Raw genomic sequence first — 8,358 nt, forward strand, 5'->3', positions numbered from 1 at the left:
TTTAGGGGTTTCAACCCCTTTTTTCTCGAAAACGTGACGTGATGGGAAGTTTTGGACCCCAGATTCGTGTTCAGCACGAAAAATCCGTTCGGAAACACCAGGTCCCGTCTTATTCGCAAAACCCTTGTAGACCAGTGTAATTGCACATTTCAAATTATCTGGGAAAATTCCTGAGTAAATGCTTGCATTGAACAGATGTTTCAAAATGTCTAGCTGATTAAGAGCTACATATGTACGTTTTTACACATGCACTTACATACTTTTATTTTTGGATCGTAATATAAAGTTGTTTAACCTAAAATACTAGAAAAATTAAATATGTACCTATGTACATATATACATTAGACCGCATTACGATATATGTGCCGAAAAAAAGTTAAATTTGTTCCAAGTGAACACTCACTGAGAAATTATTTCCGGAAAGTAAAAAAAAAAACGGCATCCTGTATGTAGAAACAACTAAATCGGAGTTTATTCATGATTTCTTTATTTATTGCCCGATTTATATATATGTATAGTAAATGCCACCTCGTTTTACGAAAAAGTGATCGCTCTGAGTATTTCAATATCCTTGAAGGTCTGAACTGAAATTCTCACTTACGCCTGCCTAATCTTGAAAAATGGCCAGAATGGCGCGAGACGTGGCATTTTTTCTCACTTGTACAGCTCTACATACACATGGTCGTACAAATGTATAAATATATGTATGTACAAGTGCGTTTAGAGTAGATAGATATTATAGATATGCACATATTGTATCTTTGGCTTATATTGGATTTATTTAGCAAATAACAGAATCATAAACTTGACGAATGTACATGACAGCACGTTCGCAAACTTCTCTACGGCTGAAGCAGAATCTTTTTCCACTAATATTAATAACTTTCTTTTTTACATCTGTTTTCATTGTTATTTGGAGTTTGTCGTGCGGGTAATATAAAAGGAAATCCGGCGATAACAGATAGGGATTTATGTTAGCGAATTGCCAGGCATATCTAATAATATAACACGCATACTGAGGCATCTACGTATTAACATACATATTTACATTAATAGGTATGTATGTATGTACATTAGGGTGGTAAACCAAAAAGTAAAGTCGCAGTTTTAGTGCTCTCACCCACTAGGATTGTTCTGCACCAAAAAAAAATATATCCCTTTCACTCAAAGTTTTCCTTGTATTTTATAGGAAACACAAGCAAAAAAGTCTTAGTTCGGACGGAGCTTTTTCACACCTTTCGAAAACTAGCGCCACATGGTAAGCAGGGGAATATAGAAAGATTTTGCATGGGGACATGAAACTACTTTAAATACTTGTACGTTACCCACCAAAAACTGATTATCGCAAAAAATTTATATAGCGCACTGTGCAAGTGGACTACTCATATAAAATACACGGAAAACTTTAAGCGCTTTGAGCGACTTCTAAATATGTTTTCATTTCAAAAGAAATTAAGTACAAGTAATTTTTTAGCAAAAAACACCACCGACTTCGATTCTCATATAAAAATTTCCTATAGAAAAATAATTATCGAGATCGGCTGACGTGGTCAAAAGTTATCCGGTAACATACATTAAAAAAAATAAATAAAATCCGACGAATCGATAACCTTCTCCTTTTTTGAAGTCGGTTAAAATCAGGGGTATTTTTTCGATACAGAGCAATCCTAGTGGGTGTGAGCATTAAAATTCCGACTTTATTTTTTTTTTTTACCACCCTAATATACATATCTACATTTGGCCTTTATTCATTTTTTGCGGCTTTTTAATATCGTGTTGATTCAAACAGCAGACTCAGTGTATGTAATTGCATACAAGCATATTTATTTATGGTTTGTACATATGTATGTGCGTATTACTACCAGTGTTGCCAGGTCACTGAAGTGAGAAATCGTCAGTTTGGTTCTCAAAAGTCGTCATTTGCATGTAAAATCGTCAACATATAAAAATTAAAATCAACAGAACCAGGAAGCTCTTTTGATTTTTTCTGACTGATATAGGTAAAAATTTAAAAAGTTTAACTCTACTACGATTTTTTCAAATTTACATTACTTAAAAAAAAAAATATTTTTAATTGCAAAAAATCGCATCATTTATTTCATTTTTAGATCATTAACGCTCGGCTGCACTAACCAAATTTAAATTTATCAGCCTGTTAAAATTACAGAATTTTATTCGGAAAATTAAACATTTTAAATTTTAACAGTCTGATAAATTTAAAATTGATTGGTGAAACTTTGGAAAAGGCGTATAATATTCGCTTTTGCCACACAGTGGAACGATTTTCCGTCATCCCTTGTCAAATTTGGTTTGGAGACAAACCGGTTTCGGCGTTGTGCCATCTTCAGTGTCATTTTTCGTTCTCGACGGAAAATCGTTCCACATTACATCACACTCCTACCTTGTCGGAAACACCAACACCGAAATTGAGAATATTAATCCCTAGTACATATTAAGTGTTACAGCTTTCTAGAAAAATCAGAAGAATTTGTTGTTTTGTTTTGTTGCTGGAAAAAGAATTTTGCCGTGGGTGTAAATTTTCTTGAGATCGTCAGACTGATTTAATTAATTTTTATAGAAGAACATTGCTTTCTCATTTCTTGAGTGTGATTTTAAATAGAATTTTTCGATTTTCTTGAGAACTGTATACTAAGCCTTAATCAGGTACAATTTTTAATTCTACATTTCATTTTTGAATCTTTAAAGTACTATATCGGTGTTTGGATAAAACTCAAAAGAAGAACAACCATTTCCTTTCAATAAGTTTCGTATGAACAAAATTCCCTCCAAAAATGAGTTTTCTTGCAAAGCAGCATCTGCTGGCTCGACAGCTGCGGTAAGGATAACGTCAAATATTTTCCAACTGCAACTTTTCCATGCGCATTAAAAACTGTTCATACTTACAAACTTTGCTAAATACCTTATCCATAATTTCCTTCTCTCAATAAAATATATATCAGTACACAATGGAAAACCTACGAAACAACACAAATAGGGATGAAACAAAGAAGAAAACTACTTATCGGGACTACTGTAAAAAATCTTCAAAATGATGAACAAATCGTCAACCTGGCAATACTGATTGATTTGATAAAACACCCTTTAATATTGCATTTGAAAAAATGTGGGCTAGTACCTACTTTGTAAGCAAAAATTTATATTGTAAAACTTCTTTAGACTGTAGATTGCTAAGTTCACGGCCCCGATATTGAAGCTGACGATGTCGCTGTCGTCTGCATTTGAATTTATTTATTTATTTGGTAGTATGTGTTACAATTTTCAAAAGCAAATTGAATGAGTCCGTGGCGATAGTGAATGGCTTGTCTTAAACCTCGGTTGGTCTCGTATTGCCCTTTCCCACCCTAGAAATATTTGTGTAGAAAGGGATCCGTTCGTCGACAGCCTCGGAACGGACCGACCCGTTTCTTTCGGTACCAAATCAATGTGTCCGAGGATTACCGAGTTCACGTACGCCGAGTTGAAGAAAAAACGTCTTAGGGTCAAAACATAGTGGAGTGGCGTGCAAAGCGAGGAGCTAGCATATCGCTAGCTTAGAGTGAAAAGTTGCTAAGTCCCAATTTAAAAACTGTGCAGGAAAGGAAAAAAACTTACTTTGTTTGGACTTAACAAATTTTCCTTTCATTCAATATAAACGAGAAAACATTAAACTGGGACCTTTACCTTTTCGAAACGATGCATTTAGCCACCTGTATTAAAATATGAGTTTACATAAAAAGTGGACTTAGCAACTTTTCACTCTAAGCTAGCGATATGACTTTGAAATCGACGCTTTGTTCGATGCTCTTTGCTCGCCGCTTCACTATGTTTTTAGCCTTAGGCGGATAGCGGAGCGAACTGCGGCTGCCTTAGCCGAAATGTCAACAGGTACCGCGCTATTCATATGGATAAATGCTAGAGTTGGAGTCGTTCGCTGCTTGCAATAAGCGAGTCTGTTTGTACGCGCTCAACCTTCTTAACTAGGGTATACTTTTCTGGGTAATTTCACCAGACAATGACCTGTTGTAACATAATTGGCTTCATTATAGTTTCATTCAGTCAATAGTTTTATTAATGGTATTTGTTGATTTTTTCGACAGGCTGTGAAGATGATTTATGTATTTTGGAACGAGTTTCCGAAATCCCTTGTGAAGTTGGTTTGGAGACGAACCTCAATATTTGCCTTCCAAGGGTTTTATAGAGTGGTTTGCCTCGCTTACTTACAACTCAGAGCCCTACCGGGCTATAGCATCAGGGGTGGTGTTCAGTGAAACTGCACGACATTTCCGTATAATCGCTGATTCTAAGCCGCATGCCTATTTTTTTATTTAATTTATTATTATAAAGCATTAGATTAGTACAATAAGATCCCAAAGATCTTCTTTAGTACAACGGGAACTTAAAATTAAGATAAGAATAAGATTTAACATTAAACAGTAGGTGGTAAATCATGTCAAACATAGCCCGACAAATCGACGTAGATAATGATTTTTAATGCCAGAGCCATGCCTGCCTGCTGCTTTCTCTGCAGCATACGACTAAGTTGGGTTGACGCTTCAGACTTTTGGAAAATACTGACTTATCTTCAGGTGCTTAGTGCGGCGATAGTTCCCAAGCAGTTATACCCTTTTTTGGTTAACTTTGAGTTGTTCAATTCTCGAATCGAAAATAAAAAAAATCGTATTTCTTCCTTATCCTTATACTTATCCTCACCCTTATCCTGATTTGGTCTTTGCCTATAGCTTAATATTTTTCCCTTTCTCTCTCTCTCTCTCTCTCTCTTGCCCTCTTTTCATTTCAGCTCACCAGGTCAATGCAATTATTCCCTTGCTATCCGCCTATTCCCCACATTCTCCCTTCACCGATGCCCTTAATCGGTTAACACAAACATCTCCGAAGTCGTCTAAAAAGTTTAACCTAAAAAATATTTGATTACAGCTACACCGTTGAACTCACTAAAAATCGAATTAAAATTTGTCTATGAAGATCTGAATGCATTTACCCAAAAGGAAAATGATAGATGGATAGAAATGACACAGCCAAAAAAAAGTTGTTTTGTTAAAAGTCCATAGACGTGTGCATACGTACACGCATATCTATGTACATCTGTATGTATGGATGTTTTTACATTCCAACTCTTTCCTTCGGCTTTGTTTAGGCTTTTGATCAATGACAATGCGTCTTGAGGCGTTTATAAAATTTGCTTTTAGAACCATTAAAATTCAATTTAAATAAACATGTTTTCAAAGGAATAAATTCGTACTCGCAATTTGATGCACTTAAATCAATAAAATTCGTAACCTACCATTTTTTATTATTACAGCCTTAAGGCAAACCTAATATGTGAACCTTTCAAACTTATGTACAGTGTTGTGCAAAACAAATGGAGCATCCAACGAGTGTTTCGCTGTTTGGTTCCCACGGCACGCAGCTATGCACATACATATCATAAATGGAAAAGGAAGAATCATATTTTGTTGCATGAGATAAAGGCATTTATGAATGTAGTTAAGAAAAACCATGTATTAACCATGACCTATGAAGGGTGTTTCCGCATGCTTATGCCCCGAAACATATTTTTTTACAAGTGTTCAAATGGTTTATAGAGGAGAATGGAATTAAACTCATGATTTCCTAATTTGAGTCCACTTGAAAGTCTTTTTGGGTTAATCACAAGTAAGATCAGTGGTAGGACGACTTATGGAACAACTTTTTGATGTGGTAAGATCTTTACTCCCGGTATAGGTAAATTTACGTAATCCGTCACGCGTAAACCAAAACGAATTCAGAAGTAGTATAAATAAAATAAATCTAATCAGCTGTTCTGGCAACACTGCTCGTTAGTATAGTTCGAGATAATTTCGGGACTAGTTCAGGACTTTTTCGGCATAATTTCGGAGCTAGTTTGGAACCAGTTCGGGTCTAGGTCAAGAATTTTTCGGTTCTAGTTTAGGCCTAGTTCAGCACTTTTTCGCGACTAGTTTAGGGCTAGTTCAGGACTTTTACGAAATTAAGTGGCGCCTATATCAAGCAGATACTTAGTACAACGTTATCAATAATAAGGATTTCAATATTCCATACTGAAATGTTCCTATAGTTTTGCATAGCTACAAAGGGGAATTTATTTCGTTTTTTTTCAAGTAAACAAAGAAATGCAGTCTATTAGGCATAAATAATTTTTAGCATAATTAACCAGGGTAAGAGTTATAATGCACACACACACATTTTTCTTGTGAAGCGTTCCTTTTCTTTCGCGCAACACTGTACACATTCGTTTTTTCTTAACAGTTGGCGGTGTGTTATCCAAACCATGAAACTACATACATATGCTACGGCCTTGGTATGAGTTTTTAGATATGTAAGTATGTATATAAGTTCTTAAGTGCCTTCTTGAATGCACACATGCTTACGCATGCTTTCACTTTTGCTGACTTGCTTAGTAGAACTGCATGGATTTTTATGACAGCGAAGGAGGTTAGAAAAGTTGAGTTTTTTATTTGTGAATGGTTATCTGTTGATAATGGTTTATTTATTGAAAATACATACGTTTATGACATTTCAGTAATGTAGTATTTGAGGTCAATGTATTGTTGCACTCTTCCTCGTCCGTCGTCTGCAAATTCCCATGCTGGTTGATATTTTTGTTCATCTCTATGCATACATACATACATATGTATGTGTATATGTGTTTGCAAGCACATTTGTTCGTGAGAATCAATGACATGCTTTTACATACATACATATGTATATTTGTATTAGGTTTGTGTGAGTTTGTAAAAAATTAACATTCTTTTATTTGTGCACTTAGCAAAGGGGCGTAGAACTTCTATATATAATTCGAACAACTATTGACTTATTGATGGTAAATGCCCCATAGGAATAAGGAATAAGCTGCTAGGTGCAAACTACTTACTGTATAACTATCTCGATGAGCTTTAAACGGTGTTCACATGAGGCGATTAGTTGAATCAAAAATTGGCTGCGCCTCTACTTTATTGAGAGCGGTTAGCTGAAAGGCCGTTCACACCAGGCGATTGTTGCTTTCAACCAAAAGTTGCCTGTAAAAAATCGCATCATGTAAACACCGTATTAGAGATAGGCATATATGTATTTCAAAAATATAATTTTATTGCTAATCAACCACTTACGAAAAACTAGTTGAAAGTGTAATTACAATGAAACCACTACAATCGCTTGCAATTACATTGTGCAACAATTTCAGGATCATTGTCTGTGGGCGGAATGTTTCCATCTCAGGATGAAAGACCTAGATCAGCATAGTAAAACCTCGAAATCTTTTTACATTCTCAATTAAAATTTTTTTGCATGGCCATATTAAGTTTGCAATTTTTTAGAAAAAAAATGCTGAAATAAGCCAGATGCAATGATGCAAATAGTGTATTTTCCAGGACAGTTGCTATAACGTAAAAGAAAAAAATATCGGAAACAAGGGTTTACTTTTGATGAGGTGTACATAAAAATAGGGAACAACTGCCCTGCAGGAAATGGGACTAGTTTGTAGCTAACTATTAACTAACTAGCAGTAACTATTTATTAACTATTTCTTTTGGCCGTAACTAACTACTTTTGAAGGGCGATGACCGCAAAATAGTGAGAACTGGTTTCCTCTGCATTAGATGTCAACTAACTTGTAGCTATAATCAATTGAATTGAAATACAAGAAAACACCTTATATTTAGCTACGATCTATTATAACACGAAAAAATGTAGTTGAAAAGGTAAGTTTATGAAAAGGCATTGATGAGTGGCAACACTGAGGGCTCCAGTAATCGACAAAATTCTGCGAATACAGACTGCGTTTAAGTATACGTTCTGCGTTCTTGACTAATTGCAGCTTTAATAGAATGCAATCATTTACTGTTCAGCTCCAATGGTCGCTGTCAAAGCTATCTCTTACGTAAAAGTCTAGAACTTCTCGCTAGTATTCATAGGTTTTTGATTGTTTCAACTTTATTTTCATATTAGAGCCTCGGCATATTAGTTCTATAGATGCTTTCTTCAAAAGTGAGTTAATCGGTTGTTTTTCATCTTCATACGTTTTTTTGAAAACAAATTCATCAAATCATTTTCAAATAACGAAGTCATGTTTTATTAGGTTGAACGTCAGTTTTGTGACGTCACTTATGTAGTTACCAAGTTACATCCTGAGGACACTTAAACATGAGCAGAGAAACTGCAAGAGTTATTTTTCCTACAGGTCAGGCTCGTCGACATGTTTATGTAAATAAATAGATAGATGTATGTATATATGTATGTACAAGTATGCACGTATTTGTATATTCAATTTGGCACATGTACATAAATATAAACAAACATAAATATAACGTGTACTACTTTTTA

The sequence above is a fragment of the Rhagoletis pomonella genome, unplaced genomic scaffold (assembly GCF_013731165.1).
Source record: "Rhagoletis pomonella isolate Grant_MI unplaced genomic scaffold, Rhpom_1.0 Rhpom_scaffold_00004, whole genome shotgun sequence".
NCBI lineage: Eukaryota > Metazoa > Arthropoda > Insecta > Diptera > Tephritidae > Rhagoletis > Rhagoletis pomonella.